At 46.4% G+C, this 25,409-nt stretch overlaps 1 long non-coding RNA gene across 1 annotated transcript in view; it reads right to left on the reverse strand.

The window, feature by feature from the left end:
* LOC144159685 (uncharacterized) overlaps positions 1–25,184 on the reverse strand; it is a 368,320-nt gene extending 343,136 nt beyond the window's left edge. The window contains exon 1 of the long non-coding RNA XR_013320348.1: positions 24,261–25,184. This is a non-coding gene — a long non-coding RNA (uncharacterized LOC144159685). The remainder of the gene's footprint in view (positions 1–24,260) is intronic.
* Between the last annotated feature and the right edge of the window lie 225 nt (positions 25,185–25,409).

A 25,409-nucleotide genomic window follows, 5' to 3' on the forward strand; every position in this document is an offset into this window, starting at 1 on the left:
GCACTCTACCCAAAGCCGAATCGAACTGTGAAGGACTGTGCGTCAGTTTTTACGACGGCCACTGCAGATAGGCAGACAGATACGCATATATTACCATTATTGCTAACAACTAATTAAGAACCAAAGTCAAACCTCAAGAACTACAGAGAGAGTAACATGGGCTGCGCAATGGTGACACCTTCCCCGGACATCGAACTGGCAGTGGGAGGCCCATTGAAGTCTGCGGATCAAGGCTGCGAGCTTCTTTAGGGGCAAGAGCTTTCAGCGGGTGTAATCTGACGTATCTCTTCCTGACAAAAAAAAAAAAAAACAGAGTCACAACTGGGGCGGGCAAAGTATTGTGTGTTTTCACAACGTTCCTGGGACCAGAGGCATTTCGCGTGATTTACGAGTGCTGATTCTGTAGAAAATCGTGTAGGTGCAAGAAAAGAGCAAGCTCGATTGCTCGCCATCGAAACTGCCCGCTCGTACCGCGAAGGACCGCACACCGTTGCCCGACATATACACGACTGCGTCACGTCGAAGGTTGGTAGTTACAGACCTCTGTCCTGCTTGCACGAGCTCGTATGGTTGGCGCGTGCCATTACAGGGAATTGTTTTACAGGGAAATGCGCTCAAGCGAGAGCGCATTTTCAACTGTCTTCTGAAGTCACAGAGATTATGCCGAACGCGGTGCAGAACGACAAGCGCGATTGAGCCCAAGTGCGCGCATAATTCAAACGCAACCTTCACGCATGGCCATTGGTTCACGTATCTTCCTCCACCGCACTCCTTGTTTTCGTAAATGTGCAACGTTGTCCGCCCATTGATGCGTGTGCTACAGTACATGTCTACAGGGCCATTCGTTCTTTTTCCAAGTGTGAAAGTTTGTTTACTGTTATCTTAATCAGTTCTGTACGTCGAAAAATAAAACTTTAGAAATAGTTTACGCAAAATGAACTTTATCGTTTTTAATGATTGGCAGAAAAACTAGAAAGTGTTCAGCGAAAAGCCGTTAGGTTTCTTTTCACAAAGTACCGACGCCACGACTCCCCCACAGAGCTTCTCACCCGTGCTGGCCTCCCAACAATCAGCAGTCGCGCTAGATTCCTGCACCTGAAATTTCTATTTGTTCCTTTAAGTGATGAACTGGGGATAGAAAAAACTAATTTCTCAGCACCACCCGCTCCGGTGGCTCAGTAGCTAAGGCGTTGCGCTGTTGAGCACGAGGTCACGGGTTCGATTCCCGGCCACGGTGGCCGCTTTTTTGATGGAGGCGAAAAGCAAAAGCGCCCATGTGTACGAGATTTCGGCGCACGTCAAAGATCCCCAGGTGGTCAAAATTATTCCGGAGCCCTCCACTACGGCGCGCCTCATCGCCTGCGTTGCGTCGGCGCGTTAAACCCCACAATCGAATTTCTTATCACCGTCTTATACCAAAAGCTCTAGAACGAAACATAGACGACATTTAACCGAATACAGATTCCACACCGACACATTCAAGTACTCATTTTTCCCCAAGCAATCAGAGATTGGAACGCGTTACCAGATAACGTGGTTGCATGCAGAACCCTTGACTTTTTTATGTCGGCAGTATCAATCCTGGGCCAGCACTGCTGTATCAGTTGTATATTGTGGTTTTAAGTCTGTCACTTTTGGGCGCATATGTACGTGCGTGTTTATTATACTGTTCGCTCGTTGTCATCTTTCTCATTCATGACGAATTTTGGGTCATAAAAATGGTATATTGTGTAATCTTTAATCGCGTACTCTCGCAGATTTCCAACATCGTTGTCTTATTTTTCATGCTTTACGTTTCCCTTCTTCAAATGCATTATTGTAAACGCGAAGTGTGCTTTTAATTTCTTTCTTGCGTGTACTATGTCATCGCTTTGTTTGGAACGCGAAGTGTACTACGAAAGTTTAATTGACGCGTGATATGTCATTGTTCTGAATGTATCCCCCAATTCCTGCAAAAGCCTCCACTACGAGGCTAGCAGAATGTCTAAATAAATATATAAATAAATGTCATTCCGCCTCTCCGTGAGAAAGTTTTGAAGTTAACCGAGTTTGAGCCTCCCGAGTGAGCAAGCAAGTAAGCAAGTAAACAAGCAAGCGTTTTTAGCTTGCGGTACACAAATTCTGTCTATTCTGGTCAATCTCAGCGTACGCATCTGAACAGCTTTTTTTATATTCCTATATAAACCGGCTCTTGTAAATGGTTACGTCAGTCCTCAGACGTGCCAGATGTGCACAGCTGGTTCCATAAAATGCCATAAAATTTCGGCACCGGGCTGACAAACTTGGCAGCTCAACGCAATGGGCACTAAAGCATACCACTGCACCAATGTGACGTCGACTGTGTTTCTTGTGGATCGTAGATTTAACCAAAGCGTCGCATAAATTTTTCCTGCCCGGCTCCGCGTAAGGGTTTTTTCTGTAGCAGCGTTGATAGGAACATTACGTACAGAAACGCTGTGGCCGTCCCTCGCCTTGACCGCTGCTGGGCTTTCCCGCGCTTGCGCTCGTTCGCAGGAGCGAGGTGTTGGCCAGAACCTCGTTTCGCGGCCGGATTACTCGCTCACTTTGCATAATGACCGCTCAGACGGCGATGCGCGCGTAATCCGCGAGGGCGCCCATAAACGGGACGCACGCAAGCCGCCTTCCTCTCCCCGGCACTGTTCATTTTGCGGGCTCTCGTAGCACCTGCGAAGCTCAGCAAACTTCGGGTGCGGACATTTCTCACTTTCTTCAACCCCTACAGCTTTTTCATCTACGAACACAACACTGAAGAAAACTAGTTAAGCTCCCCCACGCACACGCACAAAGAAAAATTGGCGCCATTTTTTCCACCAACGGACTAGCGTGATCATGTAGGGCAGATTTTCACGGCCTTGATCCGTGGAAGCGCTAGGGAAGAGCACGGGGAGGGGGGAACGCGACAGCAGAGGTTAAGTGAAGTTGAAAAGTGAGATGACAAGGGAAAAAAAAGAAGCAGGCGTTGTGGGTAAACTCTAACTCATTAGGAGGCGTTAAGATGCCTGAGGGAGGCCAGTATATAGGAAAGAAACATAGATATGAAGACTACGTGATGTTATCATCAGAAAAGCATAATGGTCTGGTCCTACATGCACAACCAGCTTCAGATACGCAGAGAAAATGTTTTAAATGCAGAGCATTTCAGTAACTCACGATGTCACCCGCGTTGACGTCCGTAGTCGTAGTCCGCACCCCTCCCCCTACACTATATAAAAAAAATACTATCCGGCGCCTGGTTTCGATCCCTCGGCCCTGCGGGCGGAACGCAATGTACATGGTGCTCTACCCACTGCGCCACGAAGCTGACACACAATGGGAAGCTACGAACGCGCCTTATTCCTTGACTCATTCAAACTACGTCAAGAAGCTGCTGATACAACGCATTCACTACCACCAACTCCCCAAACACTAAACGTTAACGCAATACAACCACCCCCTATGCGACGCATTTACTCGAGTCCCCCTCGCGGGGAGATGGGCCCAATTTTTTTAAATGCAGAGCATTTCTTAGCCTGGCCTCTTCCTGCGTCGGACGGCGTCCACAGCTCCGCGTCCGCAGCAGGTGCGCCTCTCCTCCTTCCCTCCTGTCTCTGAACAGAAGCTGGCGCGCGCATGCGTCGTAGTCAGCCCGTTCACTCCGTCGCGGTCTCGGCGTAACAGGTGCGTTATAGCAGTGCGGTGGGGCGTGGAAGGGCGCTCGCTGCTTGCGCATGCGCGCTCTCCCCCCGTACTGCTCTCCCTCTACTGCGCGCGCTGCAAATATAAAGCGGCTAGCGGTCGCTCGTGTTTCAGTCACTGCGTTGCTCCTTCCTTCCTTGGTTGACGCTCGCTCCACCCTAACGCAACTTTACTCTCCTCTCTCTACCCCAAACCAACACCAACGCAACTACGACCCAACTACCCACTGTAACGCGACTTTACGCGGTTTTAACGACCCACAATGCTCTGCATTTACTCGTGTTCCCCTCGCGGGAAGGCGCAGGAGTTTTTTATTTACAGATTTTCTGAGAACCACATCTACGGCAAATTACCCTTGTCCTCAGCAAAGACCCTTCCCTTTGCATAAAACTATGCAGTTCCATGGAGCTGCTTTGAAACGCATTGCTACATCGTGAATCGTGAACACTCCTATAAAACGTTGGGGAGACTTTTTCTTTTTAACGCGTTATGCTTGGTATAAAAAGTAAGCCATTGGTGGCGAACAAAAATCGTCTCTTCATCTTCAAAAGCGTTGGTGTCGGTGTTCGTATCAACAAAACGGCTCCTTGGGAAGTGTTCCAAAGCACAAGGCGCTCCGTAGCGTGAGCGTAAGCTCGGCAGTGGCGAAAGGGGGCCATCCGCACCGGTACACCACAAATGAAGGGAGCGGAACAATGCAACCAAGCAATTGAACCGACAGTCAGTCAATTCCATCATCGTTAACTCTCCCATTACACAGCGGCCGGAGCGAGCAGTAATGATACGCGTAAGAGATGGATAGTAGCAGGGAGTAGCAGGGATGGATAGTAACTCCCCCTCTGGGTACGACCCAGAGGGGGAGTTTGGGGGTTCGAACCCCTCCCGAAATCTTTTGCACATTCGAAAGCGCAAAGGTGGATCGCAAAGCCAGGTATCTCAAGCGGCAAGACTAAACGGCCCCTCGCCAACGCCACGCAGAAACAACGCATCTCAGGCGATCAACTCGACATTCATGCTTTCGCATTCACAACCCAAAAGAAGTGGTTAGTGTCCTTTTAAGAAGCTGTTAGGTGACTTTCTTTCTGAGCGGGCACGCTGCGCCATGGATCCGGCATGGACATCGTGGTGTCATCAAGGAAGTGATGATCATAGAGTTTCATACTCATTTATACCAGAGAGAAATCTGACGCTGTAATCGCGGGCCGTCGAGGGAGCCGCCATTTCAGCTAGCGACGTTCCTCGCCTACTTGGCTTAGCTAGCCACATGGCTTCGTTTTTGTCTCGAAGCCAAAATTAACAAGAAATGGCGACTTTTTAAAGCCCAGCTTTCTACCTCTGCCAGCCAACGGTTCTTTCGCGGCGTGCGAGGCAATAAACTCCCAACGCGGCGGAGGCAGCCAAGGGGCAGAGGGGGGGAGAGGGGGCGAAGGGTTTTTCTCACAAAGCACACTGTAGATGGCACGGCGAATTTACCCGGCGTTCTCCGCGCAGAGGTGCCTGCTCGCCGGCGGGCGCGTCGGGGGTACGGCTTTTTTGTCTGCTTTGACGACGGTTGTTTTGGGCCTGTTTTAGCGCAGCTTCGCGTCCACTGCGCGCTTCCTTCGCACGGCTTAACTTGTTCGACAGCACCTTGTGGGTAACCCGGACCCGACGGCATTAAGTGGTCGTACGCAAATATATGTTGAGGATTGGTTGGTAGGGCGGGAAGCAAAATGCAGAGACCACAAACAGACATCGGGCCGCTAGAGAAACTCTATCCTCTGCGCACTGCTTGCCAGGAATGGGATTCCGTTTTCTAAATTGATGAATACCAATTCGGTTGGGTTTTAAGAGCTATTACAAAAGGCGGACGGAGCAACGGGTCCTGATAAATAGCGCTTATAAAAGTTCAATCAGCTTTCTCGCAATTCTCAAACTTACTAAACTAGTTTAAATTGGTATAAATGGGAATCACTAAGCTCACATGCCGAATTGTTTCGGTGTCTACGCTTGTGTCACTCGGTGCTGTAGCCCCGAGATAGCACATCAGGATGGCTAGGTTCCGCTGTCTCACCCTTCGAAAGACGCTCCTCTGCGTTTTCTTTCTACCGATGCACGGCCGGGCTACGGCGGTGGTGTCTACACTCTTAGGCAAAAAGGACTAAAATAGGGACTAAAATACAGCCGTTAGTCTTCGCGGGCGACCGTTCATCTTCAAAGGGAGTATCTGTGGCAGAGTACGTGCCGTGTGCATAAATTCGGACTAACTGTTCGTCCCCGCCGATCTATAAGGAGTAACGGGAAGACGAAACGCATGCAGTTAGTCTCTTTGCTGCGTCGTTAATCCCCTAATGGCGTCGTCGTTGCCCTTTCGCGCATACGTCTGCGCACAGTTTTATATTTCCAAAACACAAGGCATTGCAGTCACTGGGTGCTTTAGATGGTGCCACGGGAGAAAATATTGGTGTTAGTTATAAGAAAATCGCCTAGGGTTAGTAGAGCGGCGGGTAATGGCAAGGAGCGGCGAAGCGCGATTGTCATACGCTTCTCGGCGAGGTTATGTTGATACGCTGTGTTGCATTCGATTCGTGCGAGATAATAACGGCCAATGAAAGCTTTCAAGCGCCTTAACAGTAACTCAAAAATTAGTGACAGTAGCAAAAGTGGATTCCTGAGCGTAATGAATATGTATATGTTTAACAGACTAGAAAAAAACGCATGTTGCTGATCACAACTGCAAAACAAAAATGCTCGCTACAGGTAAGCGTCTCGAAGTTATCTTTTACACTCGGTACATAATTGCCTTGGGCACCAAAGCTATGACAATGCTGCAACTGCTGTAAAACCCGCTTGCATTTCGCATCGCAATCGTCTAGCGACGCGAATTTGAAGAATTCAGGCTAAGCAACACCAAATTCGCTTTCGCCGATGCAGGAAAATATGGCATGTTTCCTTATTCTGACACTCACACAGACGACACCTTTCCCATACGTTACATAGAGCACTTAACATATGTATCGAACACTAAGAAAGCAGTTAGCTTGCGCTAATTTGTGCGGAAACAAATGAGTCGTCCGATCGCCCAGCTACCTATCTCAACTAGGCGACGACGAGTTGATTGTTATTTACGAAAAAACTATGGTTGTGAGGCTCTACTTCGAATCGAACTGAGCTATAGTCCCTAAACCTAGCAAAGCGCTAAGTGCAACGCGCAAAACGCGGTCACGTTCGCTTGCACAGATAGAAATTCGGGCACCAGTTGCAATGGATCTGTTGCGTTATGCACAGAACTACACCCTGTACGCTTGAATATTATCTGCCGCAGGAACCATCCGGCGGCGTGGTCTAGCGGATAGCGCGTCGGGTTCCTTGTGTATAATTCCGGGCGTCAGGGGTTCGATCCCTGCCAGTGCTGGCGTTTTTTTCTTTTTTCTGCACTCTGCGCAGTTCGTCCTTGGGGAGTATCGGAACGGACCATCCGGGTGGGGGACCAACCGTTCGTCCCCTCGCAGTTAGTCCCCAAAGGGACTAATGATTGTGGCAGAGGCCGTTAGTCCCCGAAAGGACGAACTTTTAGTCCTTTTTGCCTAAGAGTGTACTGCTCTAGCCCGGCCGTGGCCGACGCTGCTGCGTTCGGGACGCCGCGCCCGCGAATTCAAAGTATCAGCTGGCAGAATCTCTCGTTTCACTCTTTGTAGAACCACGTGTGTGAATTCAAGTGACGTCGCATGAGAAATTGTGGTCGGTGTTGTTTAAAGCTTTGCTTTCCAACCACCTTGACAGCGTGGATTGTATCCAATTTCTTTTTGTTTATCTTGTATAAGCTTGTAAATAATCCCTGCAAAGTAAATCTTTTTGGAGCCTCAATTTTATAAAACAAAATAAATTTGAATAATTTTAGGTGCGACGTATCTCATTCACTCGCCTTGTCCCTGCATCCATACGGCGTTGTTGTCGGCGTTGTCGGCGTCCACCCCTCCCCCATTCTCCTCGCCGCGCCAGCTGCGCTCTCCGCCGCTCACCCCCTCTCCTCTCCGATAGCGAACACTTTCTCGCGAGGGGCATTGGATTGGATTCGATTGGCTTGGCTTGGCTTGGCTTGGCTTGGATTGGATTGGATTGGATTGGATTGGATTGGAACTCTGCGATGCTTCACATCACCTCAGGGTTCCCTCGGGAAGATGGTGTAGTTTTTTTCACAGTGATATTGTTGCTTTCTTGTATCCAGAGACACCTTTTCAGCCTGTTCATGAGCCATGCCAAGGACAAGTGGAACGTGTCTGCGCGGCACGTCACGGAACGCTCGCTGAAGCGTGGCTCCCTAGACAGTGGCGCCAGATTTGCCTCAAGTATATATTAGTATACTACTATATATTAGTATATATAATGGTAACCCTACGGTGATGACAGCGCATAACTCTTCTTTCCTAAGCCTCTTCCTGTGAAGAGCGCACCACTTTCCAAGCGGGTAAAAGCAGTTTCCTGCGTCTTGACACTTTAATTCGTGAACAGCCGGGGCCAACTCACGTGCAGCGATCTGAAGCGACAACACCGACGTGCTCTTCACGGGAAACACATCTTCTCGAACCACACATAATAATGGAGATCGCACGCAGTTGAAAATAAACGAAACACAAACAGCTTCTCTACCGGCTGACCCTAAAGAATCGGCGGCGTCAGAATGCGGCTGTGAGTACCAACGCATTGTTGACGGCTGCTAAACCTTATTTTCAATTGATTTTATTTTTCAGCGTAACGAAGTGGAGGGTGCACTAATTAGGTACCAATGCATGGCTAAAACAAACACAACGGCGTAAAAACGTGTAATTAACAACTGGTTTCTACTAAGGTGAACAAGATACTCACATAAGATATCGTTACTGAAACAGAACAAAACGACTCGAATTAATGCGGGACAGTGTAGACAGAACTAGCGGTTACTAAAAACAAACTACTTTGTACGGATTTTTAAGCTTTTGGGCCGTTTTCTTTACTATGTGTGTTTTGCTGTCTTCAAGAAAAATCTCTCGCTAATCGGGCACTTTTGGGTTTGTCTTTGTACCGAAGGAGGAGGCGATTGTTATACCTTGCTTGGCCAATATTAGGAAGGAAGGGGCCTCATCTAAGGTAGAACTTACGGGAAGAGCGAACAAGATTGCGGGGTTAAATAAGGGTTATCTGAATAAAAGAATACGAGGGAACGCCATTATTGTGAGGCTGGCATCGTTCCTTAACGAAGGTTGTTAAATGCAAGAGATGGTTACAAATCTTCTCCTAGGAGACAAACACCGCGGCTTACGCGTTGTATTTGGCATAAGTGCGGTGATTGTTTCACCGCACGCAGTGGTGAAGCAAGAAGTGCTCCTCCTCCGCTCCCCCCGCCTCGACGCCCTGCGCAAATAACCCAATTTCGGAGCCGCGCCGAAAGAGCCGCGCAGGGACGCTCCTGCGACTCGCAGAGGGGAACAGTCGGTCTACAAACCCTGCCTGCAAAATTAACGACCTGCCGCTGTGCCCGACCGAGCCTAGACGCCAGGGCGATGGGGGAGGGAGCCCGATTCGGGCCTGCGGGCGCCGCTGCTGTTTTTTGAATAATGCGACGTGACAAACTCTGGTAAACAAAGTGTTTGTTCAAAAGAGGCGCGGCAAAGAAAGCGGGGCTTGGTTCGGCTCGGAGGCATTCACAATTACTCTCGCACACACCCGCGCCATTTGTGAGCTGCTGCGCCGCGAAATTTTGCGCGCGCAACCGCGTGTACACGCCGAAGAGGAGCCCGATGAAATGTGCATTCAATTATTCTGCTTGAAGCCCTGCCCTCTTTTGTATACTTCTCAAGGATGAAAAAAGAAACGGCCATTGGTCGCAACACTGAACCCACCCATGGTGCGCAAATTTATTTCGCTTGCGGTTGTCTATCTCAGCTAGCATGTACACGGGTGAAAACACGCAGTCTGCTTGAAATTAGAGAAAAGTTACTCCTTTAGCACATTGTTCTCGACGTTGCGGATGGAATATAGCGCGTTTCACAGTAGATAATTATAGCCTCGCTACCTTTGTTGTCGCGTCTAGCATTCCCTTTTTCGCTTTGTTGTGTAGAGCAAGCCTTTCAAATACATTGCCTGCATCTAATGAATATGTATCATCAATACGTTACTTTTCAAGCGCCAGTTTTTATTTGCTTCGAAATGAATGCTTGTAGAGGGAGGGCTGTTGAAAAATATAAGGCGTCCGGCTTTTCGCAACGTTTATAACAACTGTTTACGCCATAGCTATTTAAGTTTGTTTTGCTCAAGGTTAGCGAAGTCGAGAGTATGAATCAAACCCGCGATGTTTGTGTGCAACTGGAGAGCGTCTAACAGCTAAAACACTGCGCAATTTGCCGAACTGTCAAATATAGAACTCTAGGTGTCATAGTAAATTGGCTACTTAATTAACCCCGGAATCGAATTCGGGCTTAATAAAAAAATAATGTTGCAGAAATTGCAATTCTTTCGACAGCCCATTCATAACTGGTAAAAATGTCTTTGGGTAAAATAAATAGTTGAAGTAAAACCTACAAAAAGGCATTCTCTAGCATGCACTAGCAAAGCCGCTCTAAGTTTAATAGTTATAGCAATGTGATGAGATCCGGCCCTGCTTAAAATTCCATTTTCCGTGCTGCGGCGTGCTTCCTAATCGGGAAATTAACTTTGGGAACACCATAAACAGCGTAAGTAGTGTCACTACATTTAAAGGAATGTTTACCTGATAAACTTACTGGTGAATTCTTAACGGTTTCTTTAGCGCAGTTGGCAGTTCCATGACCAAACGAGCACCCAAAAATGTAGTTCGTTCATTCGTTACAAAAACAAAAATATCGATAAGTGGCGCCCGTACAAATTACCCGAGGAGTTGTGCACGATGCGGTGATTTAATCAGCGGCCATGTCAGCACTGCGCCGTGGCTAAGGGCCAAACCCTGTTCGCTTGGCTGCTGAGGTGAGTGAGTATGGCGCCGTGAGCCTAAGCCCACCTGCCTTTCTGAGAATTCACTTTACAAATTTAGTAAATGTGTAAAGCCCCCGCTGCGACTAAAACGCTGGCATTAACTACCTCGAATTATCTTTAGTGTGGCCCCGTATAAAACGCGTGGGTTATGGTTTCTTTCCTGCCATCCATCGCAAAAGATGTAAATATGAACGGCACAGATCCAACGCGTACCGGATATTAAACATAAGAGCTAAATAATTCACCTCGTCCGCAGTAGCGTGGGCGAATCGCTGCTAGACGCCACCGTAGCGCTTAAACCAGAGGCTTCTAACTCCCGCCTACTTATTTGAACACCGCCTCGAGTTGCATTACGCCCAGGCGGCTTCCTCGGTGCGCGACGAGTTGAGGCCGCGAACAAGCAAGGAAGGAAGCGGGCCAGACGCACGGTTCCACCAACGAGCGTGCGTGCTGCGATGGCAAGCCGCGAATGCCAAAAGCAGCCTGGCTCGAAGCAATGCGTCTGCCAGCACGCGGTTCGACGCGACGCGACTGTCGGGAGTCGAATGCCTCCGCAAAGGGAGCCTCGTGGTTCGGGCATGGAGCAGGCTGCCTTTGGCATTGTGGCGCAAGTTTGTTCGGGTGGATGAGCAGGCTCGGTCGATACCCGCCGAGCCTTTGGAGCATGGCTGGCGCGTCATTTCGACAGGTTCGCAACAACGTGAACAGGCGGAGGTTGTGCGCCAGTCACGGTCGCTCATGCTACGCGTGTACCTGGCGTGAGCAGCGCGCACAGCGTCAGCTTTGCCGCCTCTCATCCGCCCGCTGCACGAGAATACGCCCAACTTGCTTGCGCGAAACGGATCACAGAGACGCCCTTTGCTTCGACAGCAGAAAAAAATGTAATAAGAAAAATTCCTCTACTCCCATTTATTTTTCAGGGCGAAACTACTCTCAGCCTACCGTGGTCGCTTCTGCGTGAATGATCCCAGGCCTCTTTCATAAGGCATCAGCTGTGAAGCCTCTGCTATTCTCCGATGCACAACTTACCTGCGCGAAGGTTGACGCGCAGCAGAGGAAGTGGTGACGCGGGCATTCGACAGCCTACGTTATAGCCTAAATTCAAGCCATGCTGTAAATATATTCAATTACAGCTCGACATACAATGAGTATCACATTGCTTCGCACGCCGTGAGGCTCAACCTAAAGGTCACCTGACGCTTCTAGTTAGGGCCTGAATTTCAACCTAAATAGACGGCTAATTCCGTCATTTTAAATAACGAACCGTTCTTACGACGTTTTATCTTCTGAACGTTACACACTTACCAATATACTTTCAGAACTTTATCTCTAAACGCCTTTTAAGAGCACGTTACTGATATTTATGTTCATGCCGTAAGTTGAACACTCCAAAATATCACTCCAGCTGAATAGTCCGCAACACTCACCGCCACAAAAACTATCTCGCCAGTCAGCTCGACGTCTTCGGCTTGGCACGTTGACCCGCCGGTTTCAGTCCGAGTATACCTACAGGGCCGTACTACACGAGCGTACTGTACCGGGAAAATAAGTTGAGGTGCCCGAAAAATATGAGGGAACAATCTTCAACGCACAACGCACACTTATTTATCCCGGGAAAAGCTTCAATGTGACCAAGCGCTCACACGCATTTGCGATCCCAACCATTATTCTGGAAACATTCACGCAAACACCCACGTCCGAAATGCCCTGTACGTGTCCGTTTCTTTTAACCGAAAGGAGACGCTGTCAGCTGATTGCACCACCATACCTCATGAAGCGTACTTCAAACCACGAGTGATAGTAAATCATGGCTGGCAACGTGAAATGACTATGAAACGGCCAGTCGCCCACTTTCACTTGCCGCCCGACTGTGACGTCATTAAAGAAACGGTCATCAGCAGCACTGTGCGGCCGCACTGCCCACACAATCGGCTCCCACAGAGCCGAATGCGTATTAGAAACTACTCAAACTCCCATAACGAGCCCGAAATTAATTAAATCTCTCGCTCGCTGCTTCTCTTTCTTTGAGCTAAGCTCGTGCGCAGCGCCTGCGTTCAATTAGGCGTCACTGGTTTTCGCAACTTGGCGCTTTCACAGCGCCTTGTGCGCGCTCGCGAACGCTCGGCCGCGCGCGCACGAGCTATGACGAAAGTGAGACATAATCGAAGCCCCGCGCACATCAAATGTTTCCCTCTCCGCGGGAAAAGCAGCTCCGTATTCTAATTAAAGCAGGCACGTCTCGAACAAACAGCGCAGCCGACGGTTCAATTTGGCTGGCTGATTGCGCCGCACGGGGCGGCCACAGGCGAAGTAACCGAATTCAGTTCAATCCTCGATCTGCTGAGTGGGTCGACGAGGCGTGCTTGGCATCGCTGCCAAGGCGGCATCGTCGTCGTCGTGTGCCGCGACAAACGCCTCATTGTTCGTTTTCCGCTGCAATGGTTGAGCCAATTTAAAACGTTCGACCGTTTTTACAGCTGTGTTTGCTCGCTGGTCGGATTCGGCTACTGTATGGCTGAGATTTTTCTCATTATATCTCTAGAGTTCTTCAATTGGCGCAATTGAGAGGGCAGCGGTGGGTGTCTATGCGTATTGCATTTTTGTATCTTCGTCCACAGCGCATAAAAACATCCACGGGAGCGAAATTTCTCAATTTAAAAAATTGCGGTAGCGGCTAGGCTTGTTACTCCGCAAGAAGGAAAAAGGTAGCAGCGCTGATAGGTTATTTTGTGCAGTTGATATCTTTGAAGTTCTAAAAGAAACGGGTGTACGACATGGTTTCGTATTATGTCTTTTGTAGCGGCCATCATTGCAATTACTGGCCAATATCAGTTTGAAAGAGCCGGAACGTATTATTCATCAGCGTCTCCTTTTCTTTTTTTTTTTTTTTTTTTGCTAAAGCCCTCCGTAATAATTGGGTGACAATATTAGTTTTACAATAAGTAGATCTACTGATCTATCAAAAATACCAGAAAAAGAATGTTTGAAGTACCTTCAAATGCACAAACTGAAACGTGGCACCTTTGCTCATTTTATCAAAGATACTCCGAAAGCATAACTTTTTTTTTTACTAAACCTGAACGCTCTGCTATACGGGGTCATGCGCTAAATCTTATAAAATCTTATTCAAATCTGAGGGTACGAAATACTGAAATTAATCGCTGTTCCTCGAATGTTTTAATAATTACGTAAGGCGTCTCTCCTCTCTTGCATATTATAAATAAATATGGTACTTGTAATATGTATTAGCACAAAACCGAAGTACGTAACACGTACTTGCGGTTTCAGCGTTGTATTTTACTTTCCCGATTTAAAAGAGCTGACTGGCGCTGCTAATTAGGCGCAGCCGGCTCTAGAACAATTGCCGCCTTTCAATGCTTCAAAAATTAACGGGAAGAGTCTAAAACCATAATTCTGCGTCTTAGAGGCAACTTTTTCTAATTCCACCTCCTAGTCATATGATGAATAGTATTGTTGAGTACGCGAACACTCTCAGAACCCTCGGTATGACATTTATATCTACAAAGTCCTTATATGCCACCGTCACCGACCTTTGAATTCAACTTCGAAGGCTTGTCGCAACAGCCTCATATAATAAATATCATTGACCATCACGTACTAACTCGACTTTCTATTATGCTTTTTTTTCTCATTCTTGAGCGAAATACTGATTGATTGATTGTGGGGGTTTAACGTGCCGACGTTACACAGGTGATGAGGCACGCCGTAGTGGAGGGCTCTTGGCTAATTTTGACACCTGGGGATCTTTAATGTGCGCCGAAATCTCAAACACACGGGCGTTTTCGCTTATCGCCTCCACCTGAGCGAAATACTGTTATATCCTTTTATGCAACACTAAAGTGTAAAATATTATAAATACACAACATTGCAAAGGAAAGTACTTTGTGTCTCGCTATTCTCTAAGTTGGTCTATTTGCCTGGAATAAATATTGTTCCCGTAAAAATATTTCTACCGCCAGGCAGCGACCACCGAGGGACTTCTGGATTGAGAAGACCCCCATTGTCATGACTCCCTAACTCATATAAAAATAAAATTTATTCCTCCTTCTACTCGGAAATTTATATCTTTTTGTAAGAAATATATACGAAAAAATTGCAATTTATTATGCCTTTTTGAGCTTTACACATCATCAAACGTCCTATGAAATGAGACAAGCTGATACTTTTGTGTTACCCCAATCTAGGACAAATTGTCATTTTTCTCATGCTAAGGTATACGATTCCGAAATCTTTACACAAGCTATCTTCTGATTACCTAAACATTGTCTTTTTTTCGTAATTAAATTGTCCACTACAATTTCGTTTGTTACATGGGCTGGTGTACACGCATGAGCTGCGCCATGAATAATAAACATGATAGTGTACTAAGTAATGTGCAAATTATTTGTGCAAGCTCTTGTGTGCACCTAGGTTTCATTTAGGCCTGTCGATCTGTGTTACCACTTTAAACGCTTTGAAGAGTGGCAAGGCTAGTCAGGTGGTGGTCATTACCGCTTTTTTACAACCTCAGTTTGTCCCTATACTGAAAAAAAAGGCGTTCTTATGGATTCGTTTGGCTGACTTATTTTTGAATACTGACAAATACGTGGGTAGTATGTGGGCCCAGAGCACGTTTATTTGCGGGTGTATATCCTAAAGCATTTTCCCCGCTTTAAAAATGCGCCACATGCTCCAAATATATGCCGCACCTTTCTCGTCACCTCACTTTCAACGGACGCAAAGACACATTGAAGCAACGGAAAACAATTAATTAAGGACCTACTTCCGAACCTTCGGGCGAGCTTTTGGTCCAAACGTTCTAAAAAGTGCCCTTGGGAGCACAAAAAATTTGTAATCAACTGGTTGGAATTGATTTAGATACATTTCTACAACTCCAACATGTGTTCACCGCTATTAATATAGTGTCTCGTGGTTTTATGCTCCAACCCGCATGCATTTAGCGAATGCTGTGACGTAGCGTTTTGCCTGTTTTAAACAACGACGAACCGAGCAAGCGTTTTCTGAGTACCGAACACTGGAAAACACATTGCCTGGGAATTTTACAACAACCAGGGAGGAAGAAAGAATGTAGAAGAAAGGCAGGAAAGTTAACCTGGCTAGAGCCTAGTTCGCTTTCCTGCACGTGGGAAAGGGGAAATGGGCAAAAAAGAGAGAGGGAAAAAAAGAGGAAAAGTTGGACCGGACACGTATGCCCAGCACCGAGACACTGACAGTGATTGACACTGGAGGCTCTCAGTCTATAGCCTATTGTTCAAGTTCGTCGCCCGTAGAAAACGTAATAGTTCCTTAGTCGCCTTCTGAGCGGATGACTGAGAAGGCCAGTGGCCCAGAATCTTCTCCTCTGAAAATGGCCGTCGAGAGTCTAAGTTCCTCAGTGCTGATGACAGCTTCTTCCTTGCAGGCGAGTAGCGTGGGCACTCGCATAAAACGTGGCGTATCGTCTCCGATGTGCCGCACGTTGTTCAATTGAGATAGCGTGATATTAAGCCATATAGTTTTAACAGCGAAGCTTTTTGGCAATTTGTTGATGCCGGCGTTTCGCAAAACTCAGTACAAAAGGAAATCAGCGGTACCGGCAGGGTTCGAACCTGTGTCTGGTAGATCAACAGAGTCGGTCGTCTTACCCAATCGGCTATGACTGTCAGCCAGTACCCGAGGGTCAAACGGCCTACTCACTCGGCTGTGACTGTGGGTACAGGAATCACGCCACTTGCTCAGCACAAAACAAGCGATAAGGTCACGTTACACCTGCGGGCGCCTAGTTAAAGTGTGCGCGTTCTGTTCGATTGTTCTGCTTCTTAGATTTGGTTCTTCTTCGCCGTTATAGATAGAGTAATGGTCACTGCGATAGCGAAGAAACAGCAAATCTGCTGAAACCGTGGACTTGAACCGTCGTATGCTCGTGAATGTTGCGTACACCTTCGCTATCTTCAAGTATTTCGCGTTAGTGCGAGCTTCCTTCATTTTTTGCATAGGGTTTAGTGACAGTTATTAAATGAGTATTTTTGCTTGCCCCCATTTCTGTCATTGCACAACATTGCGTAACGTTCAAGCTCATCAACCCACACAAGCCGTTGCTTTCCGGAATAAAAGTTACCATTACAGGACGCGCTGAACTAAAAATGAACGAAGGACGCAAGGCGACTACAGGGAACAGGCGTCGTGCCCAAGGTATCAATGAGACTCAGCCTTCTGTCATTGTGTCGCGTGCCACAGACTGAATACTTCGTTTCACAACACCGCCTGAAGAAGTTCTGGCGCAACTTTCAGCAAGGACAAGGTACGTGAAACTACGGCAGACTAGTATTTGGGAAAATTTTGTTGCTGCTTTCTTTCCAGCCCAGAAATCATTTCAAGTTTAAATCAGGTAGCATCGTAATGAGTCCGTTGAATTCACTGTCCAAAAACCGAAGAGGAATTAAAGAGAGTACCAAACAACGACTTTCATGGTGCACACTTTCATTTGTTTCGTGCCCGAATCTCGCGAATCGATTTTGAAGGCGCCCAACCAAAATACCTGAATTCACACTCTCGGCATCTCAGTGAGCCTGAAAACTGCAAAAAGTACATAAAAGTTTACAACAAGGTAGGTGACCGAATGTTGCTAATCCCACACACACCGCCACAAGAATTCGTGTATCCGGGCATTGCTTCGAACCTAGCAATTCCTGATACCATATTAATAAAACAATCTATTCACTTTTCAGTTGTAGCACGTAAATTGAATGTGTAGGGTGCACTTCTGCGTGCACCCTAGACTTGCATACGCAATTAAGTACATCGATACGTATGAATATTGTGTTTCGCATTTTTGGACTTGCATCAACGCCGCAGTATGTCCTACTAGAGAAGGGAGGGCAGTGGCAATGATGAAAAATGTAGTAAATTTTAACTTCGAGCTGCTGACTTTTTCTACCCGGAATCTTCCTTGTTCCGGAAATCAAGTGTTTGGAAACATCTATTAGTGCAAGCGAGGAAAATTGGGAAAACGAGCAGCAGCGACTCAGGCTAGACAGGCACAGTTATTCGGGAAGATGAGAAAAGGTGGTGAAAAATACAACGCCCAACCACTTAAGCCGCCATTGTCATCGAAATAAATGCGTAGTTCCAGATGAGACCACCACGCCGTCGCTCTTGAAAGTTTTGTATCCCTGTGCCACGGGAACCGAGAAAAGGCTGTAAGATTTGACTAAAGTAGTTGGCACGCATAAGCGCAGCTCAGTATCGTACTGCCAAGAACGCCTCATCCTAAAGTTCCGTGTGCTTGTAGCGAACGTTACTATCATTGCCGTAATAATTTGTGGACGTCCCTTATAAGCATTCATGGTATTTGCAGGCACAGTATTCGGACAAAATAGCTTTTCGTTTACTCCTGCTTGATGCCTTCATTAGCACGTCCTTACGTTTTACCCATGCTTGCGGGATTTCAGTAAAGTCTTTCATAACATGTAACGCCAGCGATAAAAAGCTTCTCGTCGAGCGACTGAAAATCGTAAACGAAGGAGCAATCATGTAAGCGCCTGCCTGTTATGCTAGATCTGTCTCGAAGCAAAGCGCACATAAGCATTATAGGTAGTATCGAGCATCCGTTGCGCCAAGGCGTCGTTTAAACCATAAGCTCGTTCGTAACGAATGGTGTAAGAAGAGTGAATTTAATTTCGAATACTGAGGAAAAACAACCATGTTTTAGCGCAGGGCGAATACGACTTATCACAGTAAATTAACACGCACCTGCTTTTCGTTTTTAAAGGACCGTGCCATTTTTCACATACATGGTGCTTCCTTTTGAGAAAATTCTTTCATTCGGGCCCACGAACAGGTTTCCTTTTGTCTTATTGGGTGATCCCAATGGAAGGCGAGCAACGCAAAATCGGGCTTTCATTAGTCCGTGCTGCGCTGCTGCTCTTCGGGGCCATTTCCGGTCCTTCCTTTTGCATTGCCAGTCATTGTCCTTCTATATTCCAATGCACTGATTGCCAGACACACTAAAACAATCCAGACGTCGGCACTCTCGAATTGGATATAGTTCCTAAAGTCCTGGCGAGACGAAGACGTCTCGCGCAAAATTTAATTTCACTTGACAGTCGGTGAAGGCCACGCAGACTTTGCATAGAGAAAAAACTCTCTCTTCAACGCGTGGCCTAACCTTGTTTTTTTAGCGAATTTGGATTCAAAACTTTTCACTCCTTCTTTTTTTTTTCTACCACCCTCCCCATTTTTGGTGCTTAGAAATTCATAACGCCTCGATTTCATTTTGTAATTTTTCCTTTTCCTCACACAGACAGAGTCCCGAAGCGTGTACTTCTTCCAGGTGCGCTACCTTGTTAAATGAAAGTATGAAACGCAACAAGGGGGTAGTGCAGAAAGCTTGCGTTCCGTGTGCCCCTGCACTACTCGGACTGAGACATACTCCAGGGAGAGGCAAAGCCAATGTGCCCTCCCACTTGCAGGCGGCACGAAGTGGGGCATTTCCCTTGCATGGAGCTGCACTCTGCGAGCGCAGCCGCTGGCCACATGCGTTTAGAATATTGGCGCGCGCTCATTTCCTCATTTTGTGACCGAGAACAAACCGGTTATATTATTGTGACGGATAGGTTACGAGGTGCTAAAATCTCACAGCAATCCGAAAGTTTGCGGTAAGGGAAATATAGAAGACCAAATGGCATTTAGTACGTATTATCAGCAGTTCTTTTAACCGTTAACCACCAGTTCAGTTTTTTTTAGGTTCAGTTTATATTCGTGTTCGGTGCGCTAAAAAACAATGGTTCCGGTTCAGTACCTACAGAAATACCGGTTCAGTTCTGGTTTTCGGCTGAGGTTCAGTTTCGGCATGAGGCTCTACCTAAAGTACGCTGTAAACCTGAATACAAAACCAGCTATTATAACGTGTAATCAGCGAGAAGTCGTAGCCGACGAGTTATGACTTCGCGCCCCAGAAGAAAAGAGGCCTGGGATAAATCTATCAAGCCTCCGAAGTGTCAAAGTTTTTTTTTTTTTTTTTTTGCCTGTACTCAGTAGTGCATGCGCCGGGTTACCGGCGACGTGCACGCAACCATGCATGCACGGCGACTAACCGACATAAGAAAAAGTAGCCTCCCCCCCCCCCCCAAAAAAAAAACAAAAAAAAAAAACACCTAAATACTGTTGACGCCGTCGCTGTAGTAACTAAGCATCCTTGGTGAAATTACGTAGTTGGCTATGTTTCGACTGTGAAGTACAGAGGGAAGTGCTTCGCATAAGTCGAACAATGTAGACCAGTCTTAAATGATCGCATGTTTATTCTAGAGCTTGAAATTACGCACTCAAAAAAGGAAATTAAACCCATGCAAATAAAGTGCGCTTGATATCTGTTTCGAAAGTTGTTTTGGCTTTTGAAGTCGGGGTAGGTTGTTAATTGTAAAAAAAAAAGCCTTCTTTTTATTTACCAACCCTGCTTTAAGAAATTTTCAAAGTTCTTCCCTAGAACACCGGTTATGCGTTATTTAAGTTGGGCTCAATGAAAAGCATGCCAGGCGATCAAGGCCATGCTCAATAGTTCAATACCAGCAGTATGGTGCTATGTGCGAACGAAAAACTATCATGACCACAGCGTTGGCTTGCAGTAGGCTGTCCGTCGAATCTCGTAAAAGTAAACATAAAAAAACGCGGCATTGCCTTTGATACGCCCATTTGTCGCTGACACAGTGAGCAGTTGACGCTCTTGGTTATCTCACCCGTAACGTGTTCTCCGTCGAGAGTCTCAACTCTGTGGTCGAAACAGAGAAATGGCTACTGATTTCACTAAATCTTTACGTCTTTCGATGCATAATAATTTTTTATTCAATCTGTCGTGATGTTTTCTCTGTAAAGCCCAAAATATAAAAATCCGAAGGGTGTGGGTATCTTTTCGGTTAGGCAAAAGGAATCAACGGTAATATCTAATGTTTGACTATTTACTTTTGCCCCTCTTGCATTGGACGTTTTTCTAAACGCGTCAAACCGGCAAGCGTGCTTTGTCGCAAGGGCACTCTTATTGAGGAAAAGCAGCCCACGGGGAGCCAGGCCGGCGCTGATATTTTCCCGAAGCGTGTCGGTAGGGAAAAAAGGCGCATCAGCGATTTCTTCGTTATAGTGGGCACTGTTCTTCATAAAATCAAGCCTCCAACGGACCGGCATGACATACCGTCGCACGAACATTATGGGTTGCGCCGGACTTACAAAGACTCTGTGATAAAAGGGCCGGCACCAAGGTTTTCAAGGCCCGTCGTATTTGAGACATCTTAACAGCAATACAAAGAAGGTCCCGAACTTGTTACAGGAAGTGGCCTCATGATAAGAAAAGTTCTTCTACAGGTCGGCTTAAATTGTAGCTGCGTTTTTTTGCCCTTCGCCGCCGTGTAAAAATCGACATGGGCGGGAACCGAGATCGTCATTTCATGAACCCAACAACGGTTAGCCGCCAATATCCACGGCAAGTAAAAAATCTACGCCGACATACTACGAAAATAAAAAAATTTTCACGTACATAACGCCTTCTCCTACATTTATTTTAACTATTTTATACCCTCAAGGTAAAAACAAATTGCAGAGGGCAGTGGTAGTTGGAAAAAAAAGCATGAAGAATACAATTGGTGTAATACTAAATAATCAAGAGGGCACGCCCGTGCTACTTATTATTTAGATTAACTAAAACTCGATTGCCAAATTAAATAAGAAATAAATAACAGTCTCAGCAATGCTTGTTATTGATGTGGGCAGTTTATTCCAGTAGTTAGATGCTCAAGAAAAGAAGAGTTCGCGTGCATGTCCGCACCTGGGCGAAGTACACCATCCCTTTAAGGATCATCATGGCATGAGGATAAATATGGTGCAGGGCGAATTCAAAGAGTGCGCAGTTGGGAATCCTGGCAATATAGTTCGTTAAAAAAAAACAAAGACAAGCTTGCTTTCTTCGAACGACCATGGAAAATGAATGACGGCAAAGGTTAATCTTCATTTTGGTGACCGTAGATGTACGATGGCAGTTGCACATCACAAACCGAGCGGATCGGTTTTGCACTGGTCCAAGAAATTTATTAATTTCGTGCGACCAGGATACTTATACAGATGAGGCCAAGCCTAGTTGCGGATGGAGCAATAACAGTTTTGGTGACCTTAGTACTGTAAAAAAGGTTCTTCTAAAGTGTCCATGATTGCGCGGTTACCTTTATGCTTTACGTGGTCTATGTCCATGCGCCATTAAAGGGTATAGGTTATATTAGTACTTCCAGATCACATTATGTTCAGGGCACACTAGGTTGGTACAGGGCACATGAACTTGGTATGCGATTTCAGAAGACTTTGGGCACAGGGACTGATAAATTGTTTACAACTACAGAATTTGGATCAATTATGCAGGGTCATTTCAGATATGTTTAAAAACAATTTCACCTTATTAATTGTTTGACCACGAACCATATTTCTTTAGGATTAAAAAATTTATGTCAAGGGCTCTAAGCCTTAAGTCAAGTAATTTCCTTTAACTTGTTATTTTAGGGTATTTTGAATGAAGTTGAGAATAGTTACATTTAAATGGTGGCTGGGTCCTACAGGGCTCTCTAAACACCCATGGTTGACTGTAGCAATCCTATGGCTACGTAAAAAAATTACTAAGCAATGCCGACATGCAGTCTATTTGAAAAGATGTTCACACAGTGGCGTATACATTATGACGGGTGTAAATCTCAGGCAGAGTTGTTTGGCGCTACGTATTTCCTTTCTTCTTTGATATTACACGTAGATTTTTCTTTACTTCGGTGGATGCCACACACAGTATTTTGCATTCTTCACTATGAAAATAGGGCAATCGGGCAGAAGGGCATCATCTCTTCTTTTTTACTAGGTGTCGGAAAGTGCATTACCAGGGAGATTAAAAAAATCGGCAAATGAAATACCGCTGAACGATGGCCTACCACTATCTTTGCAAGCGGTTTTTATAGCTCAGAAGATAATAATTTGTCGGGTCTTTCTGTACTTCCTATTTCATTTGTTGCGCGTATGGTCCAAGGATTAAAATTCTCTTGGATAAAACCATGTTACAACATTACGTGTACGGTGGGTCAAGTGTTAAAGTAGACCTGTCTTCTGGGTCCCGTAGCAGAACGAGAGGAGGGAAGCAAAGTGAGGGCTTGAAGGAAATGCCTTTTCTCGAAAACAGTGATAAGAAACCTATGTGGATTTTTGACTGAGAAAAATCCACCTCTGAACACATGAATGCTGCCGTGCTGCGGGTCATAAATGGCGGCCGTATTTGTTATATCATAAATGTTGGCTGGAGCAAACCGGTGCGCTATAAGACTATTGTCTTTGTTTTATATGTGCACCTGGCAACCACCGCCTGTTTCTTTCTTTTTTTTTTGGGGGGGGGGGGGGGGTGCTTGTAGTTTCTTTTCGAGAGTTCCTGTAGAACAATACAGGGTACCAACCTACGTTGCCGCTTCGTCCAGTCATCATTCAGCACTTACGATTTTATAACATCATGTCCTGTTTAAGAAGCACCATACGGCTGGTTTCGTATTTTACCTAAAAACATGGTATGAACATTCTGGGGTTCACGAAACAGAAATACTTAAGAAAGCACTTGCTAGAAAGATAGATTTTGGTGCAAGGGGCGCAAAAGCTAGATGTACAATAACGATGTCCCCAGTGGTGCTCAGTTGCTAAACTCACTACACCACCTGGTTTCGCCTATATTGTCTCCTCAGGCACGTCTTTACAAATTCCATTCTGAGTTCTGATAAGGAAATCAAACAAGAAATACTTAAGTCACCAATTAAGGATGAATATATCGACCCTAAATCGCATTTAGGGTGTCGATAAATGTTATATTCGCTTCATGAGCAGACATAGCTTTAGATCGCCGTGTTCTAACGTAAAAACAGCGTTGACAAGACAAACAAATTTCTGCGCTTATGCAGAAAATTATTTGCGTCTCAGCCGTTTGTATACGCTGCGGCATACATTACCGCTTAAAAACTGCATTATTTGTTTCCTTCAATGTTTCTTAAAGGGAATTCTGACTAGTTCATTCTACCAAAAACTCCAATTATGTAATAATTTTGGCCAAGATGCTTAGAGGGAGAGGGGAAATCCAATTTGCAAGTTGCTGTGCAGAGCTCAACAATAATTAAAAAATAGTTCCGCAAAATTGTTGTTTTCAGCACTAGTGAGCTGTTTGCCCTCTTTTGCGGAGAAATGTTTTTATGAAATTTTAAAACAGGACAAAGCCTGAAATAAACGCCCTGGCGTATTGCGCCAAAGACATCACAGACATGAAATTCACTTGCGATTCATATTGTCTGCAAGCCCAAAAAACGCAATATTGAAGATATGGCGTAGAAATATGTGAAATTGGAGATTCCGGTGCAGTGCTTAGGGAGTAACACCAAGTGCGCTCCCTTCCCAAGCCATCGATCGGCCGGGGAAACTTGTAGCAAACGCAACAAGTCGAGTGCCGCCTTTCTCGGCTTCGGAGCGTTGCCGGACGGTTTCTGAAATCGCTTCCCGATAAAGCGCATAAGAGCAGTGAATTCAGTAAACGACAAAAAATGGGTTCTCACCGTTCCCTGGCACTCTCCTCTCCCTCTTCTAAGGTCTCCTTTCGCAGACCACCAGTGGCTGGAACGCGTTGAAAAAGTTTTCCTCCTGGGTTCGTCGACTCAAATCGTCAGTGAACAAAGCACTGTCACTCGTTGAAGAACAAAATGGCCGTTGGTTGCTTCCGTACGTGTGTCTTCTTTTTTTGTGGGAAAGAGTGGTGGATTAGCAGAGTGGTAAACCTCCGTTTCCAGTGCGCACAAAATCAAATGAAGCTCACTCGTTCACAGGGAGTGGTGTCGGTAGCAATCGCGATTGTCCAATTGATGTCCTCGTCTGTGTTTCGATCAAAGCAAGAGTGTTTGTAAGCCTGGGATTCCGCGAGTTAGTTGAAACCACAAACACAAAGATCACACGTCCACGCACTTGGACTGCCGCGTGATGGTGTCAGGTGAAGGAAAACGGTCTGGCTTCGTTTGTCGTTGCCGCACCTTACGTTTGCTTGCACCCAGGCGAACAAGTATAGTCACATGCACCCAAGCAGCATCAACGATACAATCACACCAGACTATGGAGTTCGACTTGCTGGTTGCACGAGGAGGAGTCGGCGAGCAAGTCACAAATGACAAGCCTGTATCCGCTCGTGGACAAGTGAACCACCCGGTCTTGCGTGAGGTAAAGCAAAGCACCTTCTATTTTATCACACTGGTGTGAAATAAAGGCAAAACTTTAAAACCGAATTACTGTTGCTTTATGGAAAGGAGATGGGGAAGATGACCTGGGGGGACACTGGGAAGGGTCGCAACAAAAGGGCCGCGGGGAGAGGATTAGACGAACAAAAGGAAAAAAGACTTCCCCGCGAGCTTGCGCTGTCCCGAACAGAGAACTCAGGGAGAACGCATCACCGCAGATCCGCAGGAGAGCGCTCCCGGTGCCTGCAGCATCCAACGTGCTGGAACGATCTGCCCGCGCAGATCGCAGACGATCGCAGCGCCGCCTCCCACTCGGCCTCCTCCAATCGCGCCTCTGCGCCTCTCGGCGTCTGGCGGCCTCTGGTGACGTTGGCGGTTTCCACCTCCGCGGTCAATAGGGAAGGCTTCGCAATGGGCATTTCAAGAAAGCCGCCTCCTCACTTTCCCTAATTCTGCCTACTTCCTTCGCTCGTCCTTCTG

Source organism: Haemaphysalis longicornis, unplaced genomic scaffold (assembly GCF_048455015.1).
Source record: "Haemaphysalis longicornis isolate Haplotype H1 unplaced genomic scaffold, Haemaphysalis longicornis Haplotype H1 scaffold_10, whole genome shotgun sequence".
NCBI classification, from domain to species: domain Eukaryota; kingdom Metazoa; phylum Arthropoda; class Arachnida; order Ixodida; family Ixodidae; genus Haemaphysalis; species Haemaphysalis longicornis.